We start from the raw sequence: 13,416 nt of genomic DNA, 5'->3' as shown, positions 1-13,416 counted from the left end.
GTCCCGGTTGGTGCCACCAACCGGGACCAAAGGCTTTGCGCTGCCCGCGGCCAAAAGTTTAGTCCCACCTCGCTAGTTGAGAGGGGCTCGGAGTGGTTTATAAGCCCCAGTGCGGCTGCCCTCTCGAGCTCCTCTCAAATGCAGGCTTACGGGCCTAATGTCACACTGTGCTGTCTGTGGGCCTATTGGGCCTTCTGCGGGCCTGAATCCTGGCCCAGGTTGGGTTTCTAGTCGTATTCAGGCCGTGGTGGCCCAATAGGTGGCAGTTTTTTTAATTTGTTTTCCAGTTTTTTGGTTCTGTTTTTTGCATTATTTATTTTCTTTAGTTTTTTGCTTTATTTTTTAGTTCTTTGTGATTTTATGTCAGAAAATTTATAAACTTCCTGTTAGTGCCATTATTTTTTAATTTTTTTTGCTTTTAGGTCAGCAAAATTATAAACTGTCTGTTAGTGCCATTAGTTTTAGAAAAAATATAAACTTTCTATTGGCGCCATTAGTTCTTTATGAAAATTCTTTTTGCTGTATTTAGTTTTTTTGTTTTCTTTTTTGCTATATTTATTTTGTTTTGTTTCTACTTACAACAAAAAACTTATTTACTTTACTTTATTTTGTTTCTAATTACTTATTTATTTTACTTTATGATAATTCTTTTTGCTTTTAAAGTTTCTATCAAAAAAAGTTCTTTATGAAAATTCTTTTTGCTTTTAATGATTTCGAACAGAAAATACTTCGATAATTTTAGTTGCATCAATTTTATATGATTTTAGTTTCAATAATAATAGAGGTTTCTTATAATGTTTTGAACTGAAAATACTTTGTTAATTTTAGTTTCATAAATTTTATTAAAGTTTATTTTATTTTGTCGAAACACAAGAAGTCCGGAGTTGTAATAAGTTATTAAAAATAAAAAAGAGGCGCAACGCTCGTTGATTTGCTTCAAGCCTTTAGGAATAGTGTAGACTGCACTGCACATAGCTCGATGCAGTCTACCTTATTCCTCAAGGCTTGAAGCTAAGCAACGTGAGCATTGCGCCTCTTCTTCATCGTCTCTGCACTCAGGGCTTATAAACCGCTCCTAGTGCCTCTCAGCTAGCGAGGTGGGACTAAAAAACTGCTTAGTAAGAAACTCTAGTACCGGTTCGTGCCACGAACAGGTACTAAAGGTGCTCGTGGGGCCACAGCCTCATTAGTACCAGTTCATGGCACCAACAGGGACCAAAGGGTGGAATTGGTCCCGGTTCGTGCCACCAACCGGGACCAATGGCCTTGCACAGCGGCGTGGTGGTGAGTTTAGTCCCACCTCGCTAGCTAAGAGAGAGCCGCACCTGTTTATAAGGTGCGGTGCGCCTGAGCTGTCGAGCTCCTCTCTAAAGCAGGCTTACGGGCCTAACCTCTCTGTACATGCCTGTGGGCCTACTGGGCCTTCTGCGGGCCTGAATCCTGGCCCATGGATGGGTTTCTAATCGTATTCAGGCCGTGGTGGCCCAGTAGGTGGCATAATTTTTAATTTTTGGCCTGTTATTTTTCATGCATTTACTAATTATTTTGAGCTATAAGACCCTAAAATTGAAAAGCATTTCAAATGAACTCTGAAAAGGTTGAAAGTTGGCATGGTATCATCATTTCATCCACATAGCATGTGCAAGAAAGTTGAGAGGGTTACGGCAAAAACTAGATGCACTTCTTGTACAAAACGGACAATGGTATCATACTCGTCTATTACAAAGTTGGCATGGTATCATCATAATAGTTGCGGGAGAAAGTCTTCACTATTTCTTCGCTTGTGTCATTTGCTTATTGCGCCGTAACCATGGATAATCTTCATCGTTTATCAGGATGCTTGGGTCAGCCTTGACTTTGAAGGGAGGAATTTCATGAAACTTTTCATAATCTTCAGACATGTCTGTCTTGCCCTCCACTCCCACAATGTCCCTTTTTCCTGAAAGAACTATGTGGCGCTTTGGCTCATCGTATGATGTATTCGCTTCCTTATCTTTTCTTTTCCTCGGTCTGGTAGACATGTCCTTCACATAGATAACCTGTGCCACATCATTGGCTAGGACGAACGGTTCGTCAGTGTACCCAAGATTGTTCAGATCCACTGTTGTCATTCCGTACTGTGGGTCTACCTGTACCCCGCCTCCTGACGGATTGACCCATTTGCACTTAAACAAAGGGACCTTAAAATCATGTCCGTAGTCAAGTTCCCATATGTCCATTATGTAACCATAATATGTGTCCTTTCCCCTCTCGGTTGCTGCATCAAAGCGGACACCGCTGTTTTGGTTGGTGCTCTTTTGATCTTGGGCGATCGTGTAAAATGTATTCCCATTTATATCGTATCCTTTGTAAGTCAATACAGTCGAAGATGGCCCCCTAGACAACGTGTACAACTCATCACAAACAGTGGTGTCACCTCTGAGACGTGTTTCCAACCAACTGCTGAAAGTCCTGATGCGTTCACATGTAATCCAGTTGTCACACTGCTCCGGGTGTTTGGAGCGCAGACTGTTCTTGTGTTCATCGACATACGGGGTCACCAAGGTAGAGTTCTGTAGAACTGTGTAGTGTGCTTGAGACCAAGAATATCCGTCCCTGCATATTATTGAGTCCCCCTCCAAGCGTGCCTTTTCCAGTCAGTCTCCCCTCATACCGCGATTTAGGGAGACCTATCTTCTTAAGGCCAGGAATGAAGTCAACACAAAACCCAATGACATCCTCTGTTTGATGGCCCATGGAGATGCTTCCTTCTGGCCTAGCGCGGTTACGGACATATTTCTTTAGGACTCCCATGAACCTCTCAAAGGGGAACATATTGTGTAGAAATACGGGCCCCAGAATGACAATCTCGTCGACTAGATGAACTAGGACGTGCGTCATGATATTGAAGAAGGATGGTGGGAACACCAGCTCGAAACTGACAAGACATTGCGCCACATCACTCCTTAGCCTTGGTATGATTTCTGGATCGATCACCTTCTGAGAGATTGCATTGAGGAATGCACATAGCTTCACAATGGCTAATCGGACGTTTTCCGGTAGAAGCCCCCCCAATGCAACCGGAAGCAGTTGCGTCATAATCACGTGGCAGTCATGAGACTTTAGGTTCTGGAATTTTTTCTCTGGCATATTTATTATTCCCTTTATATTCGATGAGAAGCCAGTCGGGACCTTCATACTGAGCAGGCATTCGAAGAAGATTTCTTTCTCTTCTTTTGTAAGAGCGTAGCTGGCAGGACCTTCATACTGCTTCGGAGGCATGCCGTCTTTTTCGTGCAAACGTTGCAGGTTCTCCCGTGCCTCAGGTGTATCTTTTGTCTTCCCATACACGCCCAAGAAGCCTAGCAGGTTCACGCAAAGGTTCTTCGTCACGTGCATCTCGTCGATTGAAGAGCGGACCTCTAGCTCTTTCCAGTAGGGTAGGTCCCAAAATATAGATTTCTTCTTCCACATGGGTGCGTGTCCCTCAGCGTCATTTGGAACAGCTAGTCCGCCGGGACCCTTTCCAAAGATTACGTGTAAATCATTGACCATAGCAAGTACGTGATCACCGGTACGCATGGCGGGCTTCTTCCGGTGATCTGCCTCGCCTTTGAAATGCTTGCCTTTCTTTCGACATTGATGGTTGGTCGGAAGAAATCGACGATGGCCCAGGTACACATTCTTCCTGCTTTTGTCCAGGTATATACTTTCAGTGTCATCTAAACAGTGCGTGCATGCATGGTATCCCTTGTTTGTCTGTCCTGAAAGGTTACTGAGAGCGGGCCAATCATTGGTGGTTACAAACAGCAACACGCGCAGGTTAAATTCCTCCTGTTTGTGCTCATCCCACGTACGTACACTGTTTCCATTCCACAGCTGTAAAAGTTCTTCAACTAATGACCTTAGGTACACATCAATGTCGTTGCCGGGTTGCTTAGGGCCTTGGATGAGAACTGGCATCATAATGAACTTCCGCTTCATGCACATCCAAGGAGGAAGGTTATACATACATAGAGTCACGGGCCAGGTGCTGTGATTTCTGCTCTGCTCCCCGAAAGGATTAATGCCATCCGCGCTTAAACAAAACCATACGTTCCTTGGGTCAGCTGCAAACTCAGCCCAGTACTTTCTCTCGATTTTTCTCCACTGCGACCCGTCAGCGGGTGCTCTCAACTTCCCGTCTTTCTTACGGTCCTCACTGTGCCATCACATCAACTTGGCATGCTCTTCGTTTCTGAACAGACGTTTCAACCGTGGTATTATAGGAGCATACCGCATCACCTTCGCAGGAACCCTCTTCCTGGGGGGCTCGCCGTCAACATCACCAGGGTCATCTCGTCTGATCTTATACCGCAATGCACCGCATACCGGGCATGCGTTTAGATCCTTGTACGCACCGCGGTAGAGGATGCAGTCATTAGGGCATGCATGTATCTTCTGCACCTCCAATCCTAGAGTGCATACGACCTTCTTTGCTGCGTATGTACTGTCAGGCAATTCGTTATCCTTTGGAAGCTTCTTCTTCAATATTTTCAATAGCTTCTCAAATCCTTTGTCAGGCACAGCATTCTCTGCCTTCCACTGCAGCAATTCCAGTACGGTACCGAGCTTTGTGTTGCCATCTTCGCAATTGGGGTACAACCCTTTTTTGTGATCCTCTAACATGCGATCGAACTTCAGCTTCTCCTTTTGACTTTCGCATTGCGTCCTTGCATCGACTATGACCCGACGGAGATCATCATCATCGGGCACTGGTTCCTCTTGATCTTCAGCAGCTTCCCCCCTTGCAGCATCATTGGGCACATCGTCTGGTTCCTCTTGATCTTCAGCAGCTTCCCCCGTTGCAGCATCACCGTATTCAGGGGACACATAGTTGTCATCGTCCTCTTCTTCTTCGCCGTCTTCCATCATAACCCCTATTTCTCCGTGCCTCGTCCAAACATTATAGTGTGGCATGAAACCCTTGTAAAGCAGGTGGGTGTGAAGGATTTTCCGGTCAGAGTAAGACTTCGTATTCCCACATATAGGGCATGGACAACACATAAAACCATTCTTCTTGTTTGCCTCAGCCACTTCGAGAAAATCATGCACGCCCTTAATGTACTCGGAGGGGTGTCTGTCACCGTACATCCATTGCCGGTTCATCTGCATGCATTATATATAATTAAGTGTGTCAAAAACCATTACAGAACATCATGAATAGATAATTAAGTGACCAAATTAATAGAAGTTCATCATCACATTAGAACCAAAGTACATACATAGTTCTCATCTAACAACATATATATAGCTCTCCAGAGCATCTAATTAATTAAACCATACATTGAAACTATGTAAAACATTTCAATGCAAAAACAAATGCGATCATAATCGCAACCAAGGTAACAATTGATCCAACGGCATAATGATACCAAGCCTCGGTATGAATGGCATATTTTCTAATCTTTCTAATCTTCAAGCGCATTGCATCCATCTTGATCTTGGGATCATCGACGACATCCGCAACATGCAACTCCAATATCATCTTCTCCTCCTCAATTTTTTTATTTTTTCCTTCAAGTAATTGTTTTCTTCTTCAACTAAATTTAACCTCTCGACAATAGGGTCGGTTAGAATTTCAGGTTCAACCACCTCCTAGATAAATAAAATCTATGTCACGTTGGTCGGTATATTTTTCATAAACAATAAATGAACCAAATAGTTATAAAAAGATAATATATACCACATCCGAATCATAGACAGGACGAGGGCCGACGGGGGCGGATACCAAAACCATCGCACTATGTAATAAGAAGGAATAATAAAAGTAACAAAATTAGACAAGTAACTATCTAAAGTAAGAATTTTTTCCTTTCAGAAGGAAGATAAGAACAAGAGGCTCACCACGGTGGTGCTGGCGACGAGATCGGCGCGGGCGATCGACGGCGGTGTAGACGGGGACAGGACGTGACGGACCGCTAAACCTAGACAAATCTCGGGGAAAATGGAGCTCGGAGGTCGAGTTTCGAGAGGACAAAGATTAACTAGTGTGGCTCAGACATTTCATCGAACACCTCATGTGCATAGGAGGTGAGCTAGAGCACCCAAATGCCCTCCCCTCGCCGGCCAGAAAAAACAGAGCACTCTGTAGTGCTCTGCTGTGGCGATGGGGTATATATAGGGAACTCATTGGTCCCGGTTGGTGGCACCAACCGGGACTAAAGGCCTTTGGTCCTGGTTGGTGCCACGAACCGGGACCAATGCCCCCTTTAGTCCCGGTTGGTGGCACCAACCGGGACCAAAGGCCTTGTGCTGCCCCGCGTCAAAACTTTAGTCCCACCTCGCTAGTTGAGAGAGCTTGAGAGTGGTTTATAAGCGCTGCTGCGCCCACCCTCTCGAACTCCTCTCAACTGCAGGGTTTCGGGCCTAACTGTTCTCTTTGCCTGTGGGGCCTACTGGGCCTTCTGCGGGCCTGAATCCTGGCCCATGGATGGGTTTCTAGTCGTGTTCAGGCCGTGGTGGCCCAGTAGGTGGCATAATTTTTTTCCTCTGTTTTTTCTCTTTTGCTTTATTTGTTTTGTTTTGTTTCTACTTACAACAAAAAACTTATTTATTTTATTTCTAATTACTTATGTATTTTACTTTAATTATTTTATTTTCGTTTATTTTACTGCTGCTATTTTTATTTATTTTACTGCTGCTATTTTTACTCAATTTATTAAGGTTTATTTATTGTAGTTACTATAGTTTATTTTATTTTATTTTATTAAGGTTTACGAGCTGTGGGAGGGGCGAGGGGTGGCGACGTGCTGTGGGACACGATGCAGGGGCCGAGGAGGGAATTTAGGGTTAAGTTTTTATACGGGAACGGTTAGACGGGCTTTAGCGGGTTTGTGGGGTTTTACCAGGTCATCGATGAGAGTTTCCAAAAATGTCACTAGAAATCCGTCATGGATTAACAGGTTTCTTGTAGTGATATGTCGAGCACAATGAGTGGTGATCCTCCGGCCTCCCACTCGCACGCAGCCGCCGCCACCCTCCCGCTCGCTCGCCGCCGCCGTCGTCACCAGTCCCGGCGATGGCGCCATTGCTGCCGTCGTGCCCCTGAAGACCTATTCATCTTGCCTGAAGGTGATCCTGTGTTAGATCATGCACGATACCTCATCACTACAACACGTCGGCGGCGGTGTATGAGGCGTCCATGGCCCTGGTGGCGCCTTCAAGGGAGGACGCATGATCTTCAAGGGAGGACAGGCCATCAGATTCATCCACTTGGTAGCGTCTTTGTTCATCCAGGTTTGACGATTCATTTTTTCATTATCTAGTCTCTCAGGGATGTCAAACGTACCCTCAACAACTAACGTCAGCATTTATTTTGTTCTGTAGTGAACCCCCTTGATGAATGCATGTCTGTTGCCGTGGCTAGAGAAAATTCTACATATCCACATCCTGATAACCAACAAGATAAGTAGCAGCTTTGATATGGAGGTATTTTCCTTCACTGCGTGCTTTTTCTTTGTGCCCTTTACTGTACTGTAGTAGCATTTGCTAAATTGCATTGAGAGAATAGGACGGAACAAGCTAGGGCTTCAAGAAAACCAACCAAATTCCTTTTTTTTTGGATCAACCAACCAAATTGCTGTAATAGCATGATCCGCAAGACCTAGAAGGGATCTACACATGACATCGGTGGCTTCTCCTCCGCCTGCTATTTGCCGCTTTGACACTGTTGACAGATCCGAGTTCCACCTGCTAGGCTCGAATGGTAGATGTTACGGGCAACTGTATGTGAATCCCACTCCAAGGGATCGCCCTTCTCTATCCCAGATATGGCGGTTATGGAGTTGATGGCTCGTGTTTTTTTTTCTCTTTTGCTTTATTTGTTTTGTTTTGTTTCTACTTACAACAAAAAACTTATTTATTTTATTTCTAATTACTTATGTATTTTACTTTAATTATTTTATTTTTATTTATTTTACTGCTGCTATTTTTATTTATTTTACTGCTGCTATTTTTACTTAATTTATTAAGGTTTATTTATTGTAGTTACTATAGTTTATTTTATTTTATTTTATTAAGGTTTATTTAGTTTTATTTATTTTATTAAGGTTTATTTATTTTATAAATATAAAAAAATGAACATAGATGCGCTTATAGAGAAAATTAAACCTAAATTCACAGTAAATTTCAATTTACTGTGAATTTAGGTGAAATTCCCTCCATAAGGGCATTTATTTTCACTTTAAGAGAAGCTGAACAAGGCATAGATGGACGGGCTTATAAACTGGTGTGAGCGCCCTTCGGTTGGCGAGGTGGGACTAAACACTGGCCGCAACTAGGACCAGCCCTTTAGTCCCGGTTTGTGGTATGGACCGGGACTAAAGGCTGGTGGGTCAGGAGCGTGGCCCATTGGTCCCGGTTTGTCCCACCAACCGGGACCAAAGGGTCCGGACGAACCGGGACAAATGCCCCCACGAGGCCCGGCAGGCCCCTGGCCGCACGAACCGGGACCAATGCTCACATTAGTCCCGGTTCGTGACTGAACCGGGACTAATGTGAATATTGCCCTGTGACCAAAGCCGAGTTTTCTACTAGTGCATATGGATGCGGATCTAGTAAAGTTCTAGCTTTTATGGATCAATTAGACAATATCCTAAATGACAAAACTGAGAGATTGATGTATCAAAAGAGGGTGGTTTTCCCCAAAAAAGGAATATTTAGATGATCCATCAAATAGAATCATAGATAGATGATCCATCAAATAGAATAATAGATAAGTTACAACCGCAAAAGTGCTCCAATGCAAAGATGTAAACATGAATGAATTGTCCTAGGGTAGCTCATAAAGAGAATTTTGTTGTTCTTGGATATGTAAAACCTACCTTGAGGAAGGTTCTTGCTGTTGGTGACTTGCCATTTCCCTGCAACCAGCACTCTTGATATGCCTGCTCAAAACTCCTGTCCCGTTTGTTGTCTTACACTGAACTACGGTTTGACAATACTTACATTTTGCCTTCTGAGGGTTTCCATTACCATCTCTTATAACCACAAAATGGTCCCATGCCTTGGAGCGTTGCCTCTTCCCACGACTGCTACTTGTTGGCGGTATATCAGCATCGACCATCGATGTCGAAGCAGCTGTGCCAGAAATAAGAGAAGTATTAGCATGATCCCATTAATCGTAAACTCGCTGCCTCCTTTACATTTAGGAACCAAGCCTTGCCAAAAGGTTATAGGTTCAGTGAAATAACATTCCCAGGCCTCAACAGACCGGGTATTTTTTAAATTTCTTTTTGCAAGGGAAACTAAACAGGACATGAAGAGTTTCAACAAAACGCTAGTAACTCGTACGAACTGACCAAAACATGAACAAAACTAGATTTCACAACGGCGTCTCCATCGGCTATTTCTACACCACTACCTGAAGAAGGAAGGTCGGATAAATTCTAATTCCATCGGCTGTGATTTTTACCAGTGGTGCTTTGGACTCGCTTCTTCCCTTTCCCTTGTGAACTCTTGGATCGGATGTATTTCCGTTATGCATTAACAGAAAGGGGTTTAGCCCGGTTCAAAAAAAAATTCACAGCGGCATCGGCTATTTCTACACCACCACCTAAAGAACGGAGCCCAGCTCAGGTAAAATCTAATTTAACTGTATTTTGCAACAGAGACTAACAACTCAAGTAATCTACAGGTGGTAGGCAGGCTTACCCTGTTTGAGCCTGTGGGAGCTGAGGTCATCGATCACGTTGGCCGCATCATAGAGCGCCTCCTTGAGCTCAGCAAGAGATTCAGCCAGTGGCTCGTTGCCGAGCTCCCTGCCGTCAACAACGGAGACGACCATGCGGACTCCCTTGATTGCAGACGTGAGACCCTCGATTTCTTCGGCGAGCCCGGCCTCACGGACCCAGGGCTTGCCGATCAGGGGGTGTGAAAGGATCTCTTGCGCTAGCCACCCGATCCCGGCGGCTTCCATCGGCAGATCCGGCGGAAGGGATCGTGAGCGGCCGGCCGTGGCGTGGAGTGGACGGACGAAGGAAGCAAAGCAAATACTCTGGAGGGGAGACGGCAGCTCTTCTCCAGCTTGGTTTATGTATACATACAATACAAAAACTGTAACAGGCTAGGCCTAAATAGGTTATTGTCGAGTTAAAGCTTGAAAGGCCTGCATGTCTGTTTAAATGGGCTGGGCTGGGCTATGATCACGAACAAAAAACCTCAATGTACGACAACAAAATGAAGGTCCTTAAAGGAAAAAAAATATAAATGTAGGTCCTCCTCATTTTAATTTTTTTGAAATAAGTTTCTCTTACTTTATTTCTTATTCAAGCACTCCATCATCCATACACACAAATACATAAACGCTCACAGAATTTAGGAAAAATATACAGTATTTTGGTATGTACTACCACTCAATTTTTGTTTCAAAAACAACAAAAAATGTTTAAAGGCGGGAACTATTTGGGGATGGCGGATGCAAAAGCCCCGAGGCCCGCAACAAGGACGAGAGGCAGGATGGAGCACCACAGGACGGTCCTCCCGACTGCTCGTCGGTCGCATGGCCGCTGGTTCACCCACAGGCCAGCCCAAGCCTCTGCGCAGCCGAAGAGCACCAGAGCGACGAGAATGGTGTAGTAGGAGTAGAAGACCACCTTGCCACCATGGAGGAAGACGCCGCCTGGACCCCGGTAGACGAGCAGCCAAAGCGCCCCGGCGGCCTCGAGGACGCCGCACAGCAGCAGCATCGCCGGCAGCTTTTCCCGGTCAAGGCTGGCCTCTACGATCGCGCCCACCACGCTGCTCTCCAGCTCCAGCTCCAGCCCCAGCTCCATGTATATTCTCCTAGCTTAGAACTGGTTACTTGGTTTCTTGTGATCTATCTACCTGGGTCAGCGATTATATATATATGCAGCGGCGCGGGAGGACAGGCAAAGTTAAGCGACGAGGCAAAAGGCATGATCTATTTTGGCTGCGGTTATCTCCATATATATGTCCGGGAATTAATTAACATGCGTTAGGACAAAAGACGTACGTAAAATATTAGCTGCGGAGGTTCCAAACTGATCTATTTTATTATTGTTAGCTTCCACACCAAAAGCAGTAGTATGCTTGGTAGTGTTAGACTAGAATGGAGATAGACAACAGGAACACGAAGGAACCCGAAGTAGCATGCATCTCGGTAGTACTGTATGTGCTTGGTAGGTGGCCAACACATAGACGGACACGAAAGAGGAACACGAACACGAAGATGAACCCGAGCCTAGCCCGCACGAGCGCATACACGCACAACTACGAAGGAACCTGTCTAGCAGCAGCCAGCAGGGCAGCCCCTTTCGTCTTCTCCAAGGGCACGGACGGACGAAAAACAGGCCTGTGATTCTCCGCTTATAAAACTGGACGTCTCTCTCTCTCTCTTGGCGCCTAAATGAACGATCTAACACACGCTCACCTCTTTTTGGTGAATTTTCTCTGTTTTTCTTTCTTTTTTCTCTTCTCTTTTCTGCAGTGGGTTTCTTTGGGGTTTTCTCCTGTTTTTCAATTTTTCATTTTTATATTTTTTTATTTTTTCCTGTTTCATTTTTGGGGTTTTCTATCTTTTCTCTTTAATCTATTGTGTGCAAATATTTTTTTTGAATATTTCTTATATATCAATAAACAAACATTTTCAACACGCGATGAGTAATCTTAACACCTGATAAACAAGTTTTTAAATGCACGCTGAACATGTACTTAATACATGATAATCCTTTTTGTAATACAAGATGAACATTAAAATTGATAATAGACATGTTTTTAATACATGAAAGCATTTTTTGTAATTACATGCACATTTTTTTTAAATGGCAAAGACTTATAAATAATGGATAACATTTAAAAATGCACAATAAACATGTTTTTAATACATGAAAACATTTTCTAGTTTCATGAACATTTTTCAAAATGCATAGAGACATATAAAGAACTGGTTAACATTTTCAATATACACAACAAACAATCTTTTTATACACAATATGCACCTTAAATCACACTATAAGCATTTTGTAAATATATAATTAACATTTTTCTAATACATATTTCACACATTTAATACATGATGAACATTAAAAAATTACACGATAATTGTCAATACATGCTAAACATTTTTTAATACAGTAGGAATATTGCTTTTACAAAAAGATTAAAACCTAAAGGTTTTCAAAAATATACTTTCTTACTATTATATACATATTTTTATTGACAGGAAACCGTGCAATCACTACATTTTTATTGACAGGAGAGGTTGGATTCTCTTCCTACCATTATTGCAAAATTTTGTTGGTCACTTACCAAGCTAACCGTTTTCGTAAACCGGTCTTTGACATGGGGAAAAAAAAGTAAAGCGGTCTTTGACACGCGTTGCTACTTTTTTCCTTTTGAGAGAAGCATTGCCGGTGTCCTCCCCTTTGAGGTGCTACGAGTGATATGTGTTGCTCCTTGCTATACGTGGGTGTCGTCAGGCACTAGTAGAAAACAGGGCATTGGTTCGGCCCTCGTAATACCATTAATCCCGGTTCGTTCACGAACCGGGACCAAAGGAGGCAACTGTCCCGGCTCGTGAGCCTAGGGGCCGGCCGGGCCACATGGGCCATTGGTCCCGGTTCGTCTGGACCTTTTGGTCCCGGTTCCACGCATGAATCGGGACCAATGCGCCTCGCCCCTGGCCCATGACCATTAGTCCCGGTTTGTGCCACAAACCGGGACTAAAGGGTTGGTCCTCATTGCGGTCAGAGTTCAGTCCCACCTCGCCAACCGAAGGGCGCTCACACCGGTTTATAAGCCCGTCCCTCTCTGCCTTGTTGAGCTCCTCTCAAAGTGAAAATAGATGCCCTTATACAGGGAATTAGACCTAAATTCAGAGTGAATTCTCTGAAATTCATAGAAATTTATTATGAATTTAGGTTGAATTCTCTCTATAGGCGCATCTATGCTCATTTTTTTATGTTGGGGTTGGCGATCTTTACAGACTTTTTGTGTGTTGAATATGCACCATTCAAAATCAGTCTCTGCTTTCAATGGTTCATTTTGAACACACAAAAAGTCTGGAGTTCAAATAAGTTCAAGAAAATGAAATCCCTTTGTAACAGATGAGTTTTCGTCCGAAACCCTGATACTTCGAAATAGATTGTCCATTTTGTTCACGAAGTGCATCCAGCTTTTGCCGGGACCCTCTCAACTTTTTAGCACATGCTATGTGGGTGAAATGATTATACCATGCCAACTTTCAACCTTTTCAGAGCTCATTTGTAGGGATTTTCAATTTCAGGGTCATTTAGCTCAAAACAATCCGTCACTGCATGAAAAATAACAAATGAAGTCAGAAAGGGTTGAAAATTGATGATGTGGCTTTGAATGGTGCATTTTGAACACACAAAAAGTCTGGAGTTCAAATAAGTTCATGAAAATGAAATCCCTTTG

At 43.7% G+C, this 13,416-nt stretch overlaps 1 pseudogene; it reads right to left on the bottom strand.

Annotated features, from left to right (window-relative positions):
- Positions 1–10,161, bottom strand: part of LOC123171492 (putative disease resistance protein RGA1) — a 21,676-nt pseudogene extending 11,515 nt beyond the window's left edge.
- Positions 10,162–13,416: the final 3,255 nt, after the last annotated feature.

This window comes from Triticum aestivum, chromosome 7D (assembly GCF_018294505.1).
Source record: "Triticum aestivum cultivar Chinese Spring chromosome 7D, IWGSC CS RefSeq v2.1, whole genome shotgun sequence".
NCBI classification, from domain to species: Eukaryota; Viridiplantae; Streptophyta; class Magnoliopsida; order Poales; family Poaceae; genus Triticum; species Triticum aestivum.
This window is presented reverse-complemented; position numbering and strand designations above follow the sequence as displayed.